Source organism: Bubalus kerabau, chromosome 6 (genome assembly GCF_029407905.1).
Source record: "Bubalus kerabau isolate K-KA32 ecotype Philippines breed swamp buffalo chromosome 6, PCC_UOA_SB_1v2, whole genome shotgun sequence".
NCBI classification, from domain to species: Eukaryota; Metazoa; Chordata; class Mammalia; order Artiodactyla; family Bovidae; genus Bubalus; species Bubalus kerabau.
In genome coordinates this window covers 44,698,423-44,722,203 of record NC_073629.1, presented here as the reverse complement: position 1 = coordinate 44,722,203, position 23,781 = coordinate 44,698,423, and positions in this window count along the sequence as shown.

The window sequence follows — 23,781 nt, the reverse complement described above, 5'->3', positions numbered from 1 at the left end:
TGCTGTTGCTGCTGCTGCTAAGTCGCTTCAGTTATGTCCAACTCTGTGTGACCCTGTAGACAGCAGCCAACCAGGCTCCCCCATCCCTGGGATTCTCCAGGCAAGAACACTGGAGTGGGTTGCCATTTCCTTCTCCAAATACACTACTGGTAGAAGTGAAAATTGGCACAGTTCTTTTAGAAAATAATTTCTAAGTACCATTAGAAGTCATATATAGAAAACTATAAAACACTGGTGAAAGAAATCAAAGAGGACACTAACAGATGGAGAAATATACCATGTTCATGGATTGGAAGAATCAATATAGTGAAAATGAGTATACTACCCAAAGCAATCTATAGATTCAGTGCAATCCCTATCAAGCTACCAACAGCATTCTTCACAGAGCTAGAACAAATAATTTCACAATTTGTATGGAAATACAAAAAACCTCGAATAGCCAAAGCGATCTTGAGAAAGAAGAAGGGAACTGGAGGAATCAACCTACCTGACTTCAGGTTCTACTACAAAGCCACAGTTATCAAGACAGTATGGTACTGGCACAAAGACAGAAATATAGATCAATGGAACAAAATAGAAAGCCCAGAGATAAATCCACGCACATATGGACACCTTATCTTTGACAAAGGAGGCAAGAATATACAATGGATTAAAGACAATCTCTTTAACAAGTGGTGCTGGGAAATCTGGTCAACCACTTGTAAAAGAATGAAACTAGAACACTTTCTAACACCATACACAAAAATAAACTCAAAATGGATTAAAGATCTCAACGTAAGACCAGAAACTATAAAACTCCTAGAGGAGAACATAGGCACAACACTCTCCGACATACATCACAGCAGGATCCTCTATGACCCACCTCCCAGAATATTGGAAATAAAAGCAAAAATAAACAAATGGGACCTGATTAACCTTAAAAGCTTCTGCACATCAAAGGAAACTATTAGCAAGGTGAAAAGGCAGCCTTCAGAATGGGAGAAGATAATAGCAAATGAAGCAACTGACAAACAACTAATCTCGAGAATATACAAGCAACTGCTACAGCTCAACTCCAGAAAAATAAATGACCCAATCAAAAAATGGGCCAAAGAACTAAACAGACATTTCTCCAAAGAAGACATACAGATGGCTAACAAACACATGAAAAGATGCTCAACATCACTCATTATCAGAGAAATGCAAATCAAAACCACTATGAGGTACCTTTTCACACCAGTCAGAATGGCTGCGATCCAAAAGTCTACAAGTAATAAATGCTGGAGAGGGTGTGGAGAAAAGGGAACCCTCTTACACTGTTGGTGGGAATGCAAACTAGTACAGCCACTATGGAGAACAGTGTGGAGATTCCTTAAAAAACTGGAAATAGACCTGCCTTATGACCCAGCAATCCCACTGCTGGGCATACACACCGAGGAAACCAGAAGGGAAAGAGACACGTGTACCCCAGTGTTCATAACAGCACTGTTTATAATAGCCAGGACATGGAAGCAACCTAGATGTCCATCAGCAGATGAATGGATAAGAAAGCAGTGGTACATATACACAATGGAGTATTACTCAGCCATTAAAAAGAATACATTTGAATCAGTTCTAATGAGGTGGATGAAACTGGAGCCTATTATACAGAGTGAAGTAAGCCAGAAAGAAAAACACCAATACAGTATACTAACGCATATATATGGAATTTAGAAAGATGGTAACAATAACCCTGTGTACGAGACAGCAAAAGAGACACTGATGTATAGAACAGTCTTATGGACTCTGTGGGAGAGGGAGAGGGTGGGAAGACTTGGGAGAATGGCATTGAAACATGTAAAATATCACGTATGAAACGAGTTGCCAGTCCAGGTTCGATGCACGATACTGGATGCTTGGGGCTGGTGCACTGGGACGACCCAGAAGGATGGAGTGGGGAGGGAGGAGGGAGGAGGGTTCAGGATGGGGAACACATGTATACCTGTGGCGGATTCATTTTGATATTTGGCAAAACTAATACAATTATGTAAAGTTTAAAAATAAAATAAAATTAAAAAAAAAAAGAAGTCAAAATATACTTTTAAGCATTCTATGCTGTCATTCAGCAATTGGACTCTTCAGCGCCTTTTCTAAAGAAATACCTACTCACGTGTAGAGGGCATATACAATGACTATCTGCAAAACTTTGTCTGTGACACCGAAAATTGAAAACAATCTAAGTCCAATTAACAAAAGAATGATTATGTAAAATCATGCAGTGTAGCTCTTGAAAAAAAATATCAGTATTTACACAGCGTGAAACAATCTCCAGGGTATACTATAAAGCAGAAGTACAAGTTGTAGATCAATGCATTTACAGTATCATTTATTTTATAAACTAGTTACACAAAATTATAGATTCTCTATGTATATATATGAAATAAGCACATAGAGAAAATTAACAGTGATAATTGAAACTATTATTTTATCTGACTTTTTAAAATAGTTATGATAATGCATTTATTTAATATTTCCATAATTAAAACATGCAATGTTTAAAATAGTAAATGATTATAAACACAGGAATTTGAAAATGATCTAACATGAAGTTGTCAGTGCCATCTTGAAAATTACACAAAAGGAAATAAAACTATTTCTACTCAAATGTGGCTTTTACTATGCCAATAACTAGAATTCAAAGATCTGTATACTCAAAGCTATAGTTTTTCTAGTAGTTATGTAAGCATGTAAGAGTTGGTCCATAAAGAAGGCTGAGTACCAAAGAATTGATGCTTTCTAACTGTGGTGCCGGATAAGATGTTTGAGAGTCCCTTGGAGTGTAAGATCAAACCAGTCAATCCTATAGGAAATCAACCCTGAATATTCATTGGAAGGACTGATGCTGAAGCTCCAATACTTTGGCCACCTAATGTAAACAGCCAACTCACTGAAATGACCCTGATGCTGGGAAAGATTGAAGGCAAAAGGAAAAGAGGGCAGCAGAAGATGAGATGGTTAAATAGCATCACTGACTCAATGGATTTGAATTTGAACAAACTCTGGGAGACAGGGAGAAGGACAGGGAAGCCTGGCAAGCTGCAATCCTTGGGGTTGCCAAGAGTTGGACATGACTTAGTAACTGAACAAAAATAGCAATTCTTTCTAATATTAACTAGTAATACTATTTAGAAGACATTTCAATAGCTAACTCTTCTTATTTTCCACTTGATTTTTATAATACTTAAACTATGAAATTTCCTGTGGAAGTCTGTCTTGGCTCATCACTTCTACCATTAAACTAAAGATCTTCTGCACACCATATATAAGAAGGTATGTTACTTCACTTTTCAAGGAATTGTTTGTATTTTGTTCTAATGTTAAGTGAAATTTGTAGACATTTTCCTTAAATAGTATAGCGAGCACTTAAATCTCTAGAATATAATCCTTAATTAATTCTATTATTAATTAGATATTAATATTAATTCTATTATCTCTTTCACCTAGAAGCTTTATAACACTTTTATAGTTCCAGCCCTTTTTCAAAAGTCCTACAATATGATGCATCAGTCAGTTCAGTAGCTCAGTCGTGTCTGACTCTTCATGACCCCATGGATTGCAGCACACCAGGCTTCCCTGTCCATCACCAACTCCAGGAGCTTGCTAAAATTCATGTCTATTGAGTTGGTAATGCCATCCAGCCATCTCATCTTCCGTCATCCTTTTCTCCTCTTGCCTTCAATCTTTCCCAACATCAAGGTTTTTTCCAATGAGTCAGTTCTTCCCATCAGTGAAGTTGCTCAGTCCTGTCCGACTCTTTGTGATCCCATGGACTGTAGCCTACCAGGCTCCTCCATCCATGGAATTTTCCAGGCAAGAGTACTGGAGTGGGTTGCCATTTCCTTCGCCAGGGGATCTTCCCAAAATATTGGAGTTTTACCTTCAGCATCACTCCTTCCAATGAATATTCAGGACTGATTTCCTTTGGGATGGACTGGTTGGATCTCCTTGCTTTCCAAGGAACTCTTATGAGTCTTTTCCAACACCACAGTTTAAAAGCATCAATTCTTCAGTGCTTAGCTTTCTTTATAGTCCAACTCTCACATCCATATATGACTACTGGAAAAACCATAGCTTTGACTAGATGGACCTTGTCAGCAAAGCAATGTCGCTGCTTTTTAATATGATGTCTAGGTTGGTCATAGCTTTTCTTCCAAGAAGCAAGAGTCTTTTAATTTCATGGTTGCAGTCACCATCTGCAGTGATTTTTGGAGCCCAAGAAAATAAAGTGGGTCACTGTTTCTACTGTTTCCCCATCTGTTTGCCATGGAGTAATGGGACCAGATGCCATGATCTTTGCTTTTTAAATGTTGAGTTTTAAGTCAACTTTTTCACTCTCCTCTTTCATTCTCATCAAGAGGCTCTTTAGCTCTATCTTGCTTTCTGCCATAAGAGTGGTGTCATCTGCATATCTGAAATTATTGATAATTCTCCCAGCAATCTTGATTCCAGCTTATGCTTCATCCAGCCAGGCATTTTGCATGATGTACTCTGCTTATAAGTTAAATAAGCAGGGTGACAATACACAGCCTGATGTACTCCTTTCCTAACTTGGAACCAGTCTGTTGTTCCATGTCCACTTCTAACTTGTTTTTTGACCTGCATACAGATTTCTCAGGAGGCAGGTAAGGTGGTCTGGTAGTCCCATTTATTAAGAATTTTCCACAGTTTGTTGTGATCCTCACAGTCAAAGGCTTTGGCATAGTCAATAAAGCAGAAGAAGATGTTTTTATGGAACTCTCCTGATTTTTCAATTATTCAATGGATGTTGGCAATTGGATCTCTGGTTCCTCTGCCTTTTCTAAATCCAGCTTGAACATTTGGAAGTTCATGGTTCACGTCCTTTTGAAGCCTGGCTTGGAGAATGTTGAGCATTACTTTACTAGCATGTGAGATGAGTGCAATTGTGGGGTAGTGTGAGCATTCTTTAGCATTGCCTTTCTTTGGGATTGGAATGAAGACTGACCTTTTCCAGTCCTGTGGCCATTGCTGAGTTTTCCAAATTTGCTGGCAAATTGATTGAAGCACTTTAACAGCATCATCTTATATGATACATACTCAGTAAATAATTTGGGATGAATGGGTTGACAGATGGATGGATGAATAGACGATTGATACCTGGATGCTTTTGAAAAGCAGTATAGAAATAAATATATCTTATCTTAGTCTTCCATTCTAAACTGTTCCTTACATTCCTTATAAGAACCATAAGGGCATCCAGTTCCAATGAAATAGTTTTATTTCTTCACTAGAAGATTTTAGGGCCTGTGGTGCAGAGATGCTTGATAAGCACATAATGCTTAAGTAGGCTATTCTGTACCTCTGTACATTCTTCATTACAAGATTACATATTCCCACCTTGGAAAACGGATGCCTATATTGTAATTCCCCTAACCAATAAAAAAAAAACTCTAGCCTTTATAAGATGTTTTGCCACATGAAAACTAATCTTACATATACACATATATTACTGGGAAAAACCCTTTTTTAAAATTGCAAACCACTTCCCTAGACAACCCTCATCTCCCAACCTTGCTTTATTTTTTTTTTTCACATGACACCTGTCACCTTCTAGCCTGTTATATAATTCACTTATTTTTTGTTTATTCTCTGTCTCTTCTCTATCTCCCTCCCCACAAACCACCCACATCTATATATATTTACGAAATATAAGCTCTACAAGAAAAAGGAATTTTATTTCCTTCACGTCTGAATCACCAGTGCCTAAAGCAAGCTTTCTCTTAATAAAATGTTATTGAATAAATAAATGAATATAGTCTTTATGATATTTTTACACTGCTTGAATGGATGAAATTTGAGAATAAGAGTGTGGCTTTTTGAATATTATGAGATCTGTTTTCATTATAGGATCCAATGTGCTGTTTTATTAATGATGCAATTGTTTGGCAAATCAGTTGCAGTTGGCTTAATAACTATAATAATCTTCAAGTCCTACACAGATACAGACAGTTCTCTCAGATTCTAAGATGAACAGTTCTTTACCATGAATCAAGCTGTTTCATTTCACTTTAGATTTTGTCTGCATGACTTGGGGCTCATCACAGATTGAAACTGAGGGTGGAAATGGGAAACTACACTCTATATAGTGAATGTTGTTGTTGTTTATTCAGTCGTGTCTGACTCTTTGCGACCCCATGGATGTAGCCTGCTAGGTTCCTCTGTCCATGGAATTTTCCAGGCAAGAATACTGGAGCAGGTTGCCATTTCCTCCTCTAGGGGATCTTCCCAGCCCAGGGATCCATCGAACCTGAATCTCCTGCATCTCCCTCATTGGCAGGCAGATTTTTTACTGCTGAGTAACCTGGGAAAGAGCCACCAATTTTCACTGAAGAATTTTCAAAATTAAGATAAATCTATTTGCAAAGGAATTTATATAACATGACATGTAGTCAATCCTATCAAGTTGTTCTGCCCCATGAAATGCTTTTACAGCATTCTTTGAATAATCACATCTGTTTATTGGCATTATCCCACAGTAAAAATTGACTCACATTCTCTAAGTATATGATGTCTATGTGGGAGAGAAATTTGAACTTTCCATTTAGGCAGGCTCAGACCTGGATTCGATCCCTGGGTTTGGAAGATCCCCGGGAGAAAGAAATGGCTACCCACTCCAGTATTCTGGCCTGGAGAATTCCACGGACTGTATAGTCCATGGAGTCGCCAAGAGTCGGACACGACTGAGTGACTTTCACTCACTCACTCACTCAGAACATGGAAGAACTAAGGTGAGAAGTAAGCTGGACTTATCTGTCCTCCTTCTCTTGCCCTCATTCTGTCTCTGCTCCCCACCAGTCTGCCACTCCCAATTTTGCTTTCATTACATCTCTAGCAGTGTTAGGGGTGAGCTGAGGTAGAGAAAAGGAGACACTTTTTAAAAAACATCTTTTGTTACTGAACACTTCTCTAGGCTATCATCATTTTCTGAGTGGCCGGCGTCCTGGTGTTATCCACCCCATCCCAGCCACACTCACCAAGTGGCACATGTATAAGTTCTTCAGGAAAATATACAGAAGTCTCCACAATGCACAGTTGGCTGATATAAAAGATACTCTGCAGCTCCATCTCCCCCGTTTTCTTTCTCACTTCTTGGTTTTCGGAGTTCTACCTCAGCAGGCAGAACTCTGCCATCAGGTACTCACAAGATAGCTGCAGCCCAGCTTCTTCCACGGAGTCTGTCTGATCCCTCTGTCCTTGCCACACCAAGCACTGAGAATCCACCTGCTACCTCTTCTCTTTCCCCTGCCCTACTAAGTATGGGGAGCAGAGCAACAAGCTTACTGTCTCTGCAGATATTCAGCCATGACCTGCACTAGCTGCCTGCCTTCTTTATGGAAGAGGGAGCATAGTCAGGAAAGACACAAGCACAGGTGCCAGACTGCTTCAGTTTAAATCCCAGTGCCTCTAGTTACCACCCTTGTGACACTGGTAAAATTTCTCGGTAACTCAGACACCCAGTCTGTAAAATCAAGATAAAATAACTCCTAACATGTAGGGTTATTATGATGATTGAATAAATTAATACTTGTGCTATTCTTAAAATGTGTGTGCTCAATCATTCAGTAGTGTCTGGCCCTTTGTGACCCCATGGACTATATAGCCCACCACGCTCCTCTGTCCATGGAATTTTCCAGGCAGGAATACTGGAGTGGGTTGCCATTTCCTTCTCTAGGGATCTTCCTGACCCAGGGGTCAAACCCGCATCTCCTGCATCTTCTGCACTGGCAGGCAGATTCTTTACCACCAGCACCACCTGGGAAGCCATTCTTATAATAGTACCTGATAAAAGTACCAATCAATATGTGTTATCTATTATCATCCCTAGTTTCTAGTAGCGGTTGTTTTAAAGAAACTCTTTTAGATCAGGGGAATGTGACTTCCATCCCTCCCTACTCTTGCCAAGGGTACGTGGAAAAGGTTTAACACTCTCCTTTCAGGCAGAAGACCACTCTGACACTCCTGCCTGTTTCTAAACACCATCTTCTTTCACCTGAACATCTACAATAGCACCCTCAGCCAACCCCTCACCACCCTACAATCCATCTTCCCTCCTACAACTAGGACGATTTCCTTAAAACATAGTTAGCATATTTTTTTCTATAAAGGGTTAAACAACAAATATTTTAGGTTTTGTAGGCCTGGAGGCAAAATCAAGGATATTACCTGGCACTTTTATAACAAGAGAGATGACAACATTTCACAAAATTTTTACTGACAGAATTCAAACTATAATATTTGAAACCAATTTTTTTAATACAGGTACACACATGAAAGTAGTTATTTGAGGGAGAATAACATCTTCTTAATTGGGATTTAAGTTAGTGTTCCATAACATCAAAATCATTGCAAATGTTTATTCTTGAAAGCTGATATGGAATGGAATGTTACATATATCATCTTTGAAAATTTCTTTTCATAGAAATTGAGACTGAAATGACTACTCAATAAATGTGTTTATATTGAAACTTAAAGGCTATTTAAAGGACCCACATATTTTTCTTCTTTCACTATTCAGTGATATCTATAGAATGGACAAATCAGAGAAACTTAACAGTAATGAGGCCTATTTCTGCATTTATCAATGTCTCAGGGAAGAGTTTGCGGCAGTGGCCACAATGAGACTCACTAGCATAACTCCCACTCAGCTCAAGATAAAACATAGTTTAGGTGTTTTTAAGAGTCATTACTGTACATTTTATGATATTCAAGTCATTGAAAATTTGGGGTAACATGTCAAGATACAAGAAAAGAACATTAAAGCAAGCATTATGCACACCTGCTATTATTTAAAATATTCAACAATTCTGTTTTCAAAGTATTTCTATTAAAGTGTCATAGATAGATAATAGGACCAAAAGAGGTTGCATAAACTATCAAAACATCAATAGCAGAATCATTTGGTTTCAGAAATCTCCTCTTGAAGCTGGAAACTTGAGTAAAAATAATAGAAAATTTTCTTAATCAAAATATATTCATACTATGTTTGTAAAATGAAAGAAATATGTTTGAATATATGTTAGAATATAATAAAATATTAGATAAATTTTGCAATCTTTCATTATATAAGCTGAAGGTTTTTTTTTTTAAAAATCCCTCTTTCTCTCCTTTTACTTTCAACTAATTTCTTACAAAAATGTTAAAGCACAGCATTTAATGATTCTACTTTAAATGTGCCATTCATCAATGATTTGATAAATCAACTATATTTTAATGGGGTGTGTAGGCTCACTTGGAGTTGACCAGAATTCACTGCAGTGGGGAGATGCAGTGTCTGTCTTTGGAAAGAGCCACTGTGCATGGAAGAAGAGAGATGGTCCAGTCTTTGCAGCTCTGGCTAGGAGAGACCCTCAGTTTCACACTGAGGCTCTTTAGCTGGTAACTCTGGTCACTTGTTCATAAAAACCAGTGAACCCAACTGTGAGGATGGTCAAGAGCCCAAACATTAGATTCAGCAGAAGGTGTCTTGTTGTCCCTATGAACTTTCTCAGCAACTGACTTTTCTCTGAGGCCATGACATGAGGTTAGGAAAAACCAGGCTGGTGTGCAGAATAGCTTTTCCCAAACTAAGCCAAAATAGAATTGAGGACTTTGTAAAGGTATCTGTTGGGCTTGCTTCTTGGCTAAAGTCAATTTGATCTAGACCTTGAGGAAACCAGAGTGTATGTTAATTTCCATTAATAGAAGTGAGGAGAAATGCTTCAAGAAACAGTACCATGCATGCGTGCTACTTCGCTTCAGCTGGGTCCGACTCTGCGACCCTAAACACTATACCCCGCCAGACTCCTCTGTCCATGGGATTCTCTAGGCTAGACTGCAGCAGGTTGCTGTGCATTTCTCCAGGAGATCTCCCCAACCCAGGAATCGAACCCATGACTCTTATATCTCCTGCACTGACATGCCGGTTATTTACCACTAGCGCCATCTACGAAGCTCACTTTCCTCAAAATCCACATACTTCTTCCTCCCTCTATCTCCACTGTTCCTTATTAATCATCTGAAGAGAAAATCCCCCCTGCACCTGACAGGGTCCTCTAGCCAGGAGATGATTCTATTCTCTGTAGATCACCCCTCTATTTGAAAAGCAAAACCGACTATCACCCACTGCAGAGCCATTCTGCTATTTTTAGTGTGTGCTCTGTGCTTCTGCAGTGATGAGTCAGGATTCTCTTTTAAAAAATACTTTAGCATTCCACAGAAGAAAGATATACATATTCAATGTTGCTACCATTTTAAACACCAAGTAAAGAATTGCTTCTTTGCTTAGCTGCCCCCAGCCACTCAGAGCTGTTTGGACTTCATCTTCACCACCACCTCCCATGCTACTGTTCACTTCATTGAGTGTTCATTTATATTTTTTAAATACAATTTTCAAAGGTTATACTCAGTTATTATGAAATATTGGCTATATTCCCCATAATATACAATATATCCTTGTAGCCTATCTTACACTCAATATTGTGAACCTTCCACTCCCTCACCCCTGTATTGCCTCCCATCTGGGACCGCTGGTTTGTTCTCTGTATGTGTGAGTCTGCTTCTTTTTTGGTTATATTCATTAGTTTATTGGATTTTTAAGAATCTACGTATATACAGGCTCAGTAATTGTGGTGCACGGGCTTAGTTGCCCTGTGCCATGTGAGATCTTCCTGGATCAGGGATCGAACCTGTTTCTCCTGCATTGGCAGGTGGATTCTTTACCACTGAGCCACCAGGGAAGCTCACAATGGATAAGCTTTAAGTTCTTTCCCTGCAGTCTGAGTGGTCCTATGCAAAAGATAGTTTAGAACCAAACCTGGGATGTTCTCAGGCTGTTAGACTATTTATAATGCAGAGAAGATCTAAAGGAGGGTAATGAAGTGGTGTTGTCTATGTGCATAAACCTCATATGAGTCTTATCTTCAGTCCCTGCTTCATGCACATCTTCTCATTTATCCTTCACTACAGCACTATGTGCTAAGTGGTATCATCTTTGCTCATGAATGGGGACACCAAGACACCTTGACATGTCTAAAACAGCACACTTCACAATGGGAAGATGTGGACTTGCAGTTCGAAGAAAGTAAAAGAAAGACACCATCTATCTGGTGTCAATATTACCAACATTATTAACTAGAAAAGTATCTAAAACAAAAATTGACCTTAGCAAATACCTAGATATAGTATAGTTTCATCTTTTCATCACTAACCTAATGTTCTTAAGGTAAATGAACCCTTTTTTTAGTATACTCTTAGGCATGTAGAATATACATCAATATATTCTTAAGCATAGCACTATTTATAGTGGTATCCATAGAAGTTTATACTTTTCCCATGGGACAGAAGATGGTAATCTTTTATTCATGCTGAGGAATCTGTGCACATTTACAACATCTATGCTAGAAGCTGTTTGGGGGAAAGCCCAGATAAAATTAAATCATCTTTCAAATAATTAATTCCAATTTCGGCCTTTCAAGACATATGCCCAACAAAAGACCCAAATGGTTTCATTTGCATCTTTAAAATGTATTTAAGTGCCACATGCCTTAACTAACAAGATCCCTAAGTTTAAGACTATAATCTAGAACTTACATTAGTAGGTCCTCGCAGTCCCATACTATTGTTAAGGTTCAGAAGCCCATTAACTCCTATTACCAGAGATTTCCCATGTGAAATATGGAAAGGATATTATATGATTGTTGTCTACTTCAAAGATTCACATGCACAGATTAATGAAGCTGTTCCAACTCCTTAAATTAAGAAACAAAAATATTCCATTCTTTTTATACTTGGAATCTTTAACACACTTCAGGGAAACAAAATGCTCTTTGAAATAATTTTTTTATTCTTTACTTAAAAGAAAATTTCACTTGCAGATTAAAGGTCAGCATATAAATACAACCCTCTGAGTCCTTTCCAATATGAAATATGGGATTGGGGAGATCATTTTCCTTGGCATGCGAAGAGTCTGAGCTAAAAGAAAGGATTCTGTATTCACTTCTTTTAATCAAATTATATGTTTTGAGCTGTCCTCTGCTATCTTGTACTTGGCAAGGATAAATCTAATATTAACTTTCAATTTGGGGCAAAATATTGTTTTTTTTCCATATTTTTATCTGTGCTTCACTTTCTGTACAAAAAAGCATATGGCTTAAAAACTTGCATTTACACGTCACCCTTACTCAATCCAATCCACCATCTGCTGCCCTATTTCTGGGCAGACCTTGTCCTGGTCTTTCCCTATCTCCGCCAGACCATGGGAGTAAAAAGCCTTTGGCCTTGTCTCACACTCACTAACAATAATCCCTTTCATTGTTGGGTCTGGGCCCTGGAAGCAGTCCAGGGCCCACCTTATCACAGGGCTCCCCTAACTTTATTATTTCTCCATTCATTTTTCAGCAACATAACCACTTTCTCTTTTCAATAATTGATCATATTTATGATTTCTGCCACGGCATTGAACATGAATTTCTTTAAGCAAATTACGTTAGATTTTGAAAGACTTTAAATTCCTCAATAAATTCCTAATGAGCATAAACTGCCCCTCACCCTCACCTGACAAACGAATGTGTCATCGTTAACTGTGACTCAAGGAAGTGAAAGCTATTGAAGCAAAACGAGCCTTTCAAATATCACTCGATTGGTGTCAAGTTCAGCAGCATTGAACGCTGGCATCCCAAATGAAATATCCCAAGGCTAGCTAATGGGAGTAGCTATTTGTACAGCACACAACCCCTGCCTTGACTCTGCTTCTTCCTGAATACTAGATCTGCCATGATTAACCTGGAGTCTCCTGTCATCAGATAAAGCCAAAAATAGAAGCTAGAGTGTAAATTACTATAGACTCAATTTTCTACTCTTCTTGTGACTAAATTTTCTTCAGGATGCTGACCCTGAAGACTTAAAATCTTGGCATCTATTGTTTCACACTGAAAAGCATAGTTTTTCTCTTATATATTGAAGTAGTTCATGATCTTAATATATAGCAGATTTAGTGAAAAGGCAACAGCTTTCTATTATTTTTTACCATTTGTTACAACAAGGCCACAGAGACATAGCACAACTAACCTGTATTGGTTTACCAATTTGGTTTGTCTTGTGTTACATACAAGAAGGCTTTCAGAGACATAAATTGCTTTTTCCTCAATCTTTCCTTTTCTTAGCGCTTAATGGAGACTGACAAGCACAGGCATCCAAGTCTATCTTGCCAAAGAGCTGCTTGGGCCAAAAGCTACTTATTCTTTCTGGGCTTCCCTAGTTCTTTCTAACTCCAGTTTACCAAGAATACAATGTAGCAAGATAGTGTCTCTCCCCAGAGACTTGGCATTTAACTAGATTAGAATCCCAAGGCAAATTAAGTGTTTCATGGCCTGGAGGTTTTATTCAGCTCTTGTTAATTAACTAGTCAGTAGATTGATTACACGAAGTTTAGTTTTCTTAGGAAAAAAGAGAAAATCAACTTCTGATTTTTCCCATTTTGTCATATGTGAACTTTAGAAAAAAATTGATTAACTACTGAAACCAATCGGAATACTAACCTCCTAAAATACCTACATACTGAATAATGAATATCAAGGTTAGGACTGATGCTATACATTGGTGGATTAAGTGTATGGTGTGATCTGAGGAGCTGTACAAGTTCTCTCATCAGTCAACAAATCCTCTCGCCAACCCTCTGTGATCCTGCCTATTATGCATGCGTGCTAAGTCTCTTCAGTCATGTCTGATTCTTTGTGACCCTATGGGCTGCAGCCCACTAGGCTCCTCTGTCCATGAGATTCTCCAGGCAAGAATACTGGAGTGGGTTGTCTTGCCCTCCTCCAGGGGATCTTTTAGACCCAGGGATCGAACTTACACCTCTCATGTCTCAGGCATTGGCAGGTGGGTTTTTTACCACTAGTGCCATCTGGGGAAATCCTTGCCTATTATAGTTAGGTGTATATTATAGGTTCTATATGCCTGACGCTTTGAGTTGTAGCACAAACATGTTGGTTCTTGAAAATAATTGTAACTATCATGAAGGTATAGTCTCTTAAATTGATGGAGTGGTTCATGTCAGTGAATATCCTATTGCACGCTAGAGAGCAAAAGGGAGGACATCAACATATGCCCTCTATTGTGATAAACCCACAAGGCTACTCTCAATATTACATTTTGGGGCACTCAGCTGTGAGTTGGTAAGGAAGAATGATAGAGGTTGAAAATTTCCCCCAAAATTCAAGAAGGCAGTTTATGAGTGATAATGAGACTGAACCATGAAAGGAACTAATATATACATACGTAGCAGAGCTATTATATTTAATCCCTTTCTCTAAAGTATATTTCTTTTGTCTTCATTCAACAAAATATCCTGAGTGACAACTATGTAGCAGAAAGTGCTGAAGGCGCTGAAGATTCAGCAGTGATGTGGTGTAATTTCCTTGTTAGAATTATCACTCTGGATCCTGTGCAGAGCAGAGACATCCGGGTGACAAAGTTGAAAGCAGAGAGGTGAGTTAGGAATCTATTCCAACAGTCCAGGAGAGAAATGATAATGGCTTGAAGAATGATAGTAGTCATAAAGGTAATTCAGGATATAGTTTGAAGGTAGAGCTAACAGGACTTGCTGATGGACTAGAAGAAATGTAGAAGAAGCCTGAGCAAATGGAGGAAGGAAAGTGATATTTACAAAGATGGAAATACTAAGGGAGTTTGGGGACAGAATCAATAGTTCTGTTTTCTAGATAAGTTTTGATATGGAGTAGATAATTAAAACCCACTCCAGTGTTCTTGCCTGGAGATTCCCTGGGACGGGGAGCCTGGTGGGCTGCCGTCTATGGGGTCACACAGAGTCGGACACGACTGAAGTGACTTAGCAGCAGCAGCAGCAGATAGTTAAATATGGGCTTCCAAGGTGGTGCAGTTGTTGTAGCCACGTGTTCCGGGAAACAAACTCACTCAGAAAGACAATGCAGAGAGTGGAGTTCAGCTTATTACACTGGTGGGACCAAGGAAGGGTCTCCTCTTAGCCAAGGGCCCCGACCAGTTTTTGTGAAAACCTTATATACCCTAAGTGTACGTGCACAAACCCACCTCCCCAAATTCCCTGAAACTAGTCTGAACAAAGGAAAAAGAAAGATACAAAGGTAACCCATGATTCATATGCCTTAAGCCTAGGTAGTTAACAGTGGACAATTATCAACAGGCCAGTGGACAATTATCAATAGGCCTGTGGTCATTTCCCAATAAGCATAATAGAATGTATGATTCTATTCAGTTACATAGATAATTAGGGTATTCTTTTAGGCAACAGAGAGCCCTGGGTCTCTTCCTTCCGGGGGCCTGGTTTTCCAGTTGGTACGTCATTTCCATAGATACTGGGCATATAGCTCAAAGTCCACAGTCTGGCCCAAGATGGAGTCTTGCTTGCAAGATAGAGCCTGTTCTGTTTCCTCTTTCACGGGGGCAAAAAATTTGCCTGCCAGTGCAAGAGATGAAGTTTTGATTCCTGGGTCGAGAAGACCCCCTGGAGAGGGAAATGGCAACCCAAGTCAGTATTTTTGCCTGGAAAATCCCATGGACAAAGGAGCCTAGCAGGCTAGTGCATGGTGTCACAAAGTGTCAGACATGACTGATCAAATGAGCACACACAGAGACAGTTATACATATGAGACAGGAATTCAGAGAAGAGGACTGTTTGGAAATATGAATGTGGAAAATATTGGTAGATGTATAGTATTCAAAGATGGATGTCTGGATGTGATCAACTAGGAAATGAAGTTAGAAAAAAGGGAAATTTCAAATTACAGGCACTCCAAAACCTAGAATTCAGGGAGAAGAGGAATAGAAAAGGAGACTGGAAAAACCCATGTAAGGATATAGTTGTGAGAACAAGAAGAGGTTACTGTCCCGAAAGATGAGTCAAAAAAGGATTTCAGGAAAAGGGAGTGATCAACAGTGTTGAATGAAGCAGAAAGTAGAGCAAGGTGAGAAATTCGATTTGACTATTGATTGGGCTGCATTAAGTCACCAGGAAGGTTGACTTTGACAACGGTAGCTTCGGTAAAATGCTGGCGGTGAAAGCCTGATTGTGATGGACACTCAGTGAATGAGAAGCGAAGTAGTGAAAAGTGAAGCAGGAAATGTAGACACAAGGCTCCCAACATGTTTATTAAAAGAGAACAAAGATGTTAGGCAGAAACTGAATAGGGACATTTGGCCAAGTGAATCTTTTGTTGTTTGTTGATCTGTGCTTAAAGAGGTTGGGATTCTTCAGACAGAGAAAAGGAGCATTGACCTGGAAAAAGAGGAACAAGAATATCTACCCTGCTTCTAGCTGGGGCCAGTGCAGGAGAAAACAATCACCCATTGAGAAGGTTATGGGGGGATGTCGTGTTCTCAGGAAACTGAGAGCTTCTGCTGTGACATGCAGCTGAAGGGAACATTGAGAGAAGAGGCTGAGAGTTCAGAAGATTTTGCTAGTGACAGAGCATGAACTTCAGAGGGCACAGGGAAAGGAACTGGCAGGTTGGACGACAGAGAGGTGAAACTGTGAGTCGTAAGATGATGAACAAAGCTTACAGAATATTTGAGAGGGAATTCCCTGGCAGCTCAGTAATTAGGGCTCTGCATTTCCTCTAAAATGGATTGGATTTCAACCAGGGGTTGGATACCTGGTTAGGGAACTAGGATCCCATGTGCCACTGGGTGTGACCAAAAATAAATAAATAAATAAAAATGATCTAGCACTTAGATGATCAGCTTCAACATTAAAAAAAAATTGAGAAAGTCTGAACTTCTGTTGAGTACAGTCCATAGGAGTGTAGAAAATGTTGATATTATGTGACCTTATGTCCCTTACTTTACCACTTCCAGGCTGCCTTGGGTGTTTACTTTATGATATTTTGTGTTTTAAATAAACTGAGGTGCGGATGATAGAGGTAGAAATATGATCTACAATGTGGCATGGCCAGGGTGCCAGCTGGCATTGAGGATTTGCAGTATGTTTGTTTTGGATTTAGGAGAGGAAAACAGTTAAAAGGAGGCATGAGTTTCTTATGAGGCTGGAATTCATAGGGTTCAACCAGACAAAGGCTGTAAAAGGGTCTGCTTCCTTGGTTACCCTTAAGGCAGAAAGAACCTCACATTTTTTTCCTCTTAGCCATCTACCTTTTCTAAAATTAGGCAGAGGGTTAGGAAAGTAGACATTGAAGAATCAAGAGAAATCTGAAGAACATAAAAATATAAACTTTAATATTCCCAGTTATTTTAACCCATTTTCCTTTACTGCAAATAATTATCCATTTGAATTTTCCCATGGTTTATCCTATTTTAAAAGACTTTTCTGCTTTTAGAATATGAAGAAGGAATTTATTCGTACTTAACACCTTAATGAATTTTTAAACTTATTTATTTCATATTCTTTTGCCCTTCAATTTATCTTTTTTACTTGCTTCCATTCCCTACTTCAAGTAGAGTGACTGGAATCTTATAAAGCTGTATCAGTGGTTTGGATAAGAGAAGTATAGTACATATATGAATAAAGTCAAGAAATAGATTACTCACAGTAGATCACTAATTTATGGACAATGCATCTAAAACCTAGAAAAAAAATCAATGCTAGCTTTTCTAGTTGGAATCCTCTGAAGATTTCATGTATGCATCATTTCTCTGAGTTTTATTATGTATACTTTGATGATAACTTTCCTGTCTCTGGGGTGCTTGAATGTCTCTACAGTCATGCTTACTAGATATTGTTTAAAATCCCTCAGGTTACATTTTTTCCTGATGTTATGGAGACTTTTTTTTTTCCAGTTACTAGGTTGCTCACTGAAATGACATGATAAATCTATGTGCATTTCTCTTAAAGCAAAGGTTAATGTTGAATGTTAATAAACTATCTTTTTACTCAGACAGGCAATTTGTTTCCAATAGCATCCTGGTGCTACCAGGACAAACAACCATACATCATTACCTCCAGCTCATCTCCTTTTCTGTGTTTCTAAATGGAGTTGCAACTTGCATAGTTTAGATCAATAGCCACTTGCACCTATGGCAGATTGTTAGTATTTTTAACTTGGGCTAAATATCGACAGCACATGTTTAAAAATCATGGGTAAGAAAGAAGGTGAGGCTGGATATTAATTTTCCATTTTCCCCAAATCTTAGGGACACAGCAACAACAAACCCTGCAAGGAGCTGATATGTCAGCTTCAAATATTTAAAGAAAGGTGTACCAACTCAGTACAGCCAGAAAGATCAATGTGACTCAGCAGCCTCCTAACCTTATCTCCCTTCAGAGAAAAATTATAAACAAAGAAGATAAATAAGCCATATCCTCCACCTAAACACCATTGAAAACATACTCCCAACTAACTGTAAAAAAGCTGATGAAAATGTGTCTGAGAAATTCAGGCAGATGTCCAAAGCAACCTTCAGGAATTTATCTCATACTCATCTACAACTGAATTTTATTAAGTGTTCCCTTAATAAGGCACAAAAATCCATCAGGGGCTGTCATAGTGACCTTATTAAATGGGAGAAAGCTTAAGGGGAAAAAAGGCAATTTACAAAGCAAAAGTAAAAATAAATATGAGAAAATCTTAACAGGAAGTTAAATTCTGGTAAGTGAGCAGAAAATTATGAGAAGTGGAACACAAAGATCTCCAAAGAAAGTGTCTCCCAGCTACACCCCTCACCCTAGAAACTCCAGGAATAAGACACACAAAAGTCACTTAGTGTTTTCCCCTCTCTGAATTGTAGAGGAGAGAAATAGATTTTAGGGGGAGAAGATGAAATGAGAATGAAAATACAAATCTGGTCCTCACTCTCTGTAGAAGCTAAGGTTCAGGGCTGCATTCTGCATTGGGAAAAGGTAGGAAGTTTGACATTTTGTGCCTGAGAAAGTGCCTATGAGCACCAAACTAGTACAGACAACTGTTTGAACAGGGACAAATACCCACTTTATAACAAAACAGAAGGAATGTCTTAATAAGACCATTTGTGTTATAAATGAGTAAGAAACAACAAAGCTTCCATTCCATAAACGTCAACTTTTTTTTAAAAGTAGAGATAAAGAAACACATTATTTAAAGAATGAAAATAGAGCCTTCAGTTCAGTTCAGTCGCTCAGTGGTGTCCGACTCTTTGCGACCCCATGAATCGCAGCACGCCAGGCCTCCCTGTCCATCACCAACTCCCGGAGTTCACTCAAACTCATGTCCATCAAGTCGGTGACGCCATCCAGCCATCTCATCCTCTGTTGTCCCCTTCTCCTCATGCCCCCAATCCCTCCCAGCATCAGAGTCTTTTCCAATGAGTCAATTCTTCACATGAGGTGGCCAAAGCACTGGAGTTTCAGCTTTAGCATCATTCCTTCCAAAGAAATCCCAGGGCTGATCTCCTTCAGAATGGACTGGTTGGATCTCCTTGCAGTCCAAGGGACTCTCAAGAGTCTTCTCCAACACCACACTTCAAAAGCATCAATTCTTTGGTGCTCAGCCTTCTTCACAGTCCAACTCTCACATCCATACATGACCACAGGAAAAACCATAGCCTTGACTAGACGGACCTTTGTTGGCAAAGTAATGTCTCTGCTTTTGAATATGCTATCTAGGTTGGTCATAACTTTCCTTCCAAGGAGCAAGCATCTTTTAATTTCATAGAGCCTTATGTGGAAGCAATTACAGTCAAAGAAATAGAGCTTTTCCTACAAGTGCCTTGTACAGTAGAATATTTTAAAAGAACAACAGCAATATGGATTCGGTGACAGAAGACTTCAACGAGAAGATAAAGAAACAAAAGAATTAGTAAAATGGTAGAACTGACACTCAGTTAAAGATCAAAATAATACCCACAGGGAAATGAGTGCATTGCAAACAGCAATAAACCCACTAAAGCAAATATGAATAGATAAGAATACAGAAATTTTTTTCAAGACTCTGGGAAGACAATGCAAGTCCGCCCTGAGAATGGGGCACAGGATGAGAGCAGAGGCTGTTCCATTCAAATCACAGTGGAATGGATCCCCAACACGAAAGGAGTCTTCTTTCTACGTAAAAATGTGGAAATGGTATTAGGAAGGCAAAACATTAGAAGACAATTGAGATAAATACAGAGGGTTACTGCACAGTGATGAAAGTTTCAATTCTCCAAGAAGGTATAACAATCAAAAGAAAATTTCTTCAAAATATGTAAGTCAAGAGTTGGGTGAACTGTAAGGGAAATTTGACAAATTCTTGGTCACAGTAAGAGTTTTCAACATATTCTTCTCAGTAATCAGATATAATCTATAATATAATATAATATAAAAAATTCAAAAACATACCACCAACCATATTCTTTAACCACATGCAATTAATCGGTTTCAAAAAGTAAATGAAAATCTCCATATACCTGAAGAACTTTTTTGAAAGTGATGGTTATGTTCAATTCAGTATGGGTAACACAAGAATGTACATATGTCCAAATTCACCAAATTGTGTATGTTAATTGTATGAAGTTTTCCCCAGATTTATTGAAAAATCACTGATGTACATCTCTGTGTAAATTTAAGGCATACAGTAGGATGGTTTGATTTATTCACATTGTGAAATGATAACCTCACAAGTTCAGCTAACATCCATCTTCTCACAGAGATACAATAAAAAGAAAAGAAAGGAAAAAAGGAAAGACAATTTCTCCTTGTGATGACACCTCTCAGGATTTACTCCCTTAACAACTTGTCTGTATAATAGAGCAATGTAGCCACAGTCATCATGCTATGCATTTTATCCCCAGTATTTATTTATCTCGTAATGGAAAGTTTTCACCTTGTGATCACCTTTCTTCAAATCCCCCTGCTCCCACTCATTAGTAACCACAAGTATGATCTCTCTTTCTGTGACTTTGCTTTTTAGATTCCTCATGTAAGTGAGATCATACAGTAGTTGGCTTTCTTTGTCTGACTATTTCACCTCACACAATATCTTAAAGGACAGACATGTTGTCACAAATGGTAGGATTTCCTCAATTTTTTATGGCTGAATAATATTCCATTGTTTATATATACTACAAATTCTTTATTCATTCATCCATTGATGGTCAATTCTATTTCCATGTCTTGACTACGGAAAACAAATGCTGCTATGAACATGGGGACGCATATATTTTTTCATGTTAAAGTTTTTGTTTCCTTTGGACATATGCCCAGAAGTAGAATTAAAGTATTTCTATTTTTAAATTTTTGAAGATGTATCATACAATTTTTCATAGTGACTGAGCTAGTTTATAATCCCATCAACAGAGACATCTACACAAGTATCTGTTACCTCTTGTCTTTTTATTGACAGTCATTCTAATAGGCATAAGGTACTGTCTCACTGTGGTTTAATTTGTATTTCCCTACTTTTTGGAAGGAAAGTTATGATCAACCTAGATAGCATATTCAAAAGCAGAGACATTACTTTGCCAACAAAGGTCTGTCTAGTCAAGGCTATGGTTTTTCCAGTGGTCATGTATGGATGTGAGAGTTGGACTGTGAAGAAAGCTGAGCGCCGAAGAATTGATGCTTTTGAACTGTGGTGTTGGAGAAGACTCTTGAGAGTCCCTTGGACTGCAAGGAGATCCAACCAGTCCATTCTGAAGGAGATCAGCCCTGGGATTTCTTTGGAAGGAATGATGCTAAAGCTGAAACTCCAGTACTTTGGCCACCTCATGTGAAGAGTTGACTGATTGGAAAAGACTTTGATGCTGGGAGGGATTGGGGGCAGGAGGAGAAGGGGAAGACAGAGGATGAGATGGCTGGATGGCATCACTGACTCAATGGACTTGAGTCTGGGTGAACTCCGGGAGTTGGTGATGGACAGGGAGGCCTGGCGTGCTGCAATTCATGGGGTTGCAAGGAGTCGGACACGACTGAGTGACTGATCTGATCTGAATGATTAGTGATACTGAGCATCTTTTCATGTATCTATCGGCTTTTCACATATCTTTTTTGAGGAAATATCTATTCATGTCCTTTGCCTTTTTTCAACTGGGTTATTTGGGTTTTCTTGCTATTGAGTTTAATGAGCTCTTGATAAATTTTGGATATTAGCCCATTATCAGATATATGGTTGTCAAATATGTTTTCCCAATTCCATAGGTTGTCTTTCCACTTTGTTGATGGTTTATTTTGCTTTGTAGTGGCTTTTTAATTTGATATAGTCCCACTTGCTTATTTTTAATTTAGTTACTTGTGCTTTAGAAGTCATATCCAAAAATTGATTACCAAGACTCTGGAGAAATCTTAAAATCACTTCTAAATATCTCACTGGTGAAAAAAGTTCACAGAAATTAAAAAAAACTTTGGGATAAATAATAATGGAAATGTTACATACCAATATTTGATTTAAAAAATGATATGAAAAAAGACTTTACAAATTAAAATAGTTATATTTAGAAAAGAAAACCAGAAATTCGTGAGTAGTAATCTATAATAATTGGGAACTTCAGTGGTGGTCCAGTGGTTAAGAATTCATCTTGCAGTGCAGGGAATGAGGGTTCAATCCCTGGTCAGGGAACTAAGTCCCACATGCCGAGGGGCAACCAAGCCCAAATAATGCAATGAAAAGATCCCACATGCTGCAACTAAAATCCAAGGCAGCTAAAAATAAATAAAATAGTAAAAAAAAATAATTTAACTGTGGCTAATAAGAAAGATGTTACAAAAATAACATAAATTTAGGATTAATTACAAATATTAACTAAAACCTCATAAAAAAATGGAAAAATGAGGCCTAACATAGGCAACCCTACTTTCTTCCATGAGAGAGAGGTTGATTCTATTTTCCAATATACCTTTCTTCTGCTAATGTATATAGGAATTTATACAGGATGAATTATTTGCTGATAACATCATAATTTAGTCTACAAGATGTGATTATAACTGTACTATTGTAGAAAGGGAAATGGCAACCCACTCCAGTGTTCTTGCCTGGAGAATCCCAGGGACAGGGGAGCCTGGTGGGCTTCCATCTCTGGGGTTGCAGAGAGTCAGACACGACTGATGCGACTTAGCAGCAGTAGCAGCAGCAGCAGCAGTGTAGAAATGGACGTTACCCGAAAATAGATGCAGAAACAGATGAGATTTGGTGCTTCTCCTTTGAGGAGAGAATAAGTAGGTTTTTTATTTGTGCAAAAGATAGCTGAATTATATTAAGTGCATTGTTCTTGCTTTTATGTTCTTATTCTTGTCATTCTTGTTTGAAAGTTTAAGTGTGGGGGAAAGTTTGAGTGGTTGTGGAGTAGCCAAAACAAGTATTAATTGACTCATTTTATGCCCAAACCAACTCACCTCCAGTTTGCCTTCCTGGTTTTCTGAAAGCTTGAAACCCTGCCATCTGGGCTTCAAGTAGGTGATCTATGCTCTGTATCTATACCAGACTTGGGCTCAGTATTAGTAAGAAAAAAGGAAGAAGCTGTTTTTTCTTTATCAGGTATGATGGTTAAATTTTTGTACCAAATTGGTTAGCCTATGGTGCCCACTCTGGTTAAATATCAGTCTAGATGTTTCTGTGAAGACAGTTTTTAGATGTGATTAAGATTTATAACCAATAGACTTCAAGTAAAACAGAATCATCTCTCCACGATGTGAGTGAGCTTCATTCAGTCATTTGAAGGTCTTAAGAGCAAAAACTGAGGTTTCCCAAGGAAGAAGCAATTTGGCATCAAGAGGACAACACAGAGATCCAGCTTCAGATTTCAGATCCATATTGCAACGTCAACTCCTACATAAATTTCTAGACTTCCGATTTGCCTTATAGATTTCAG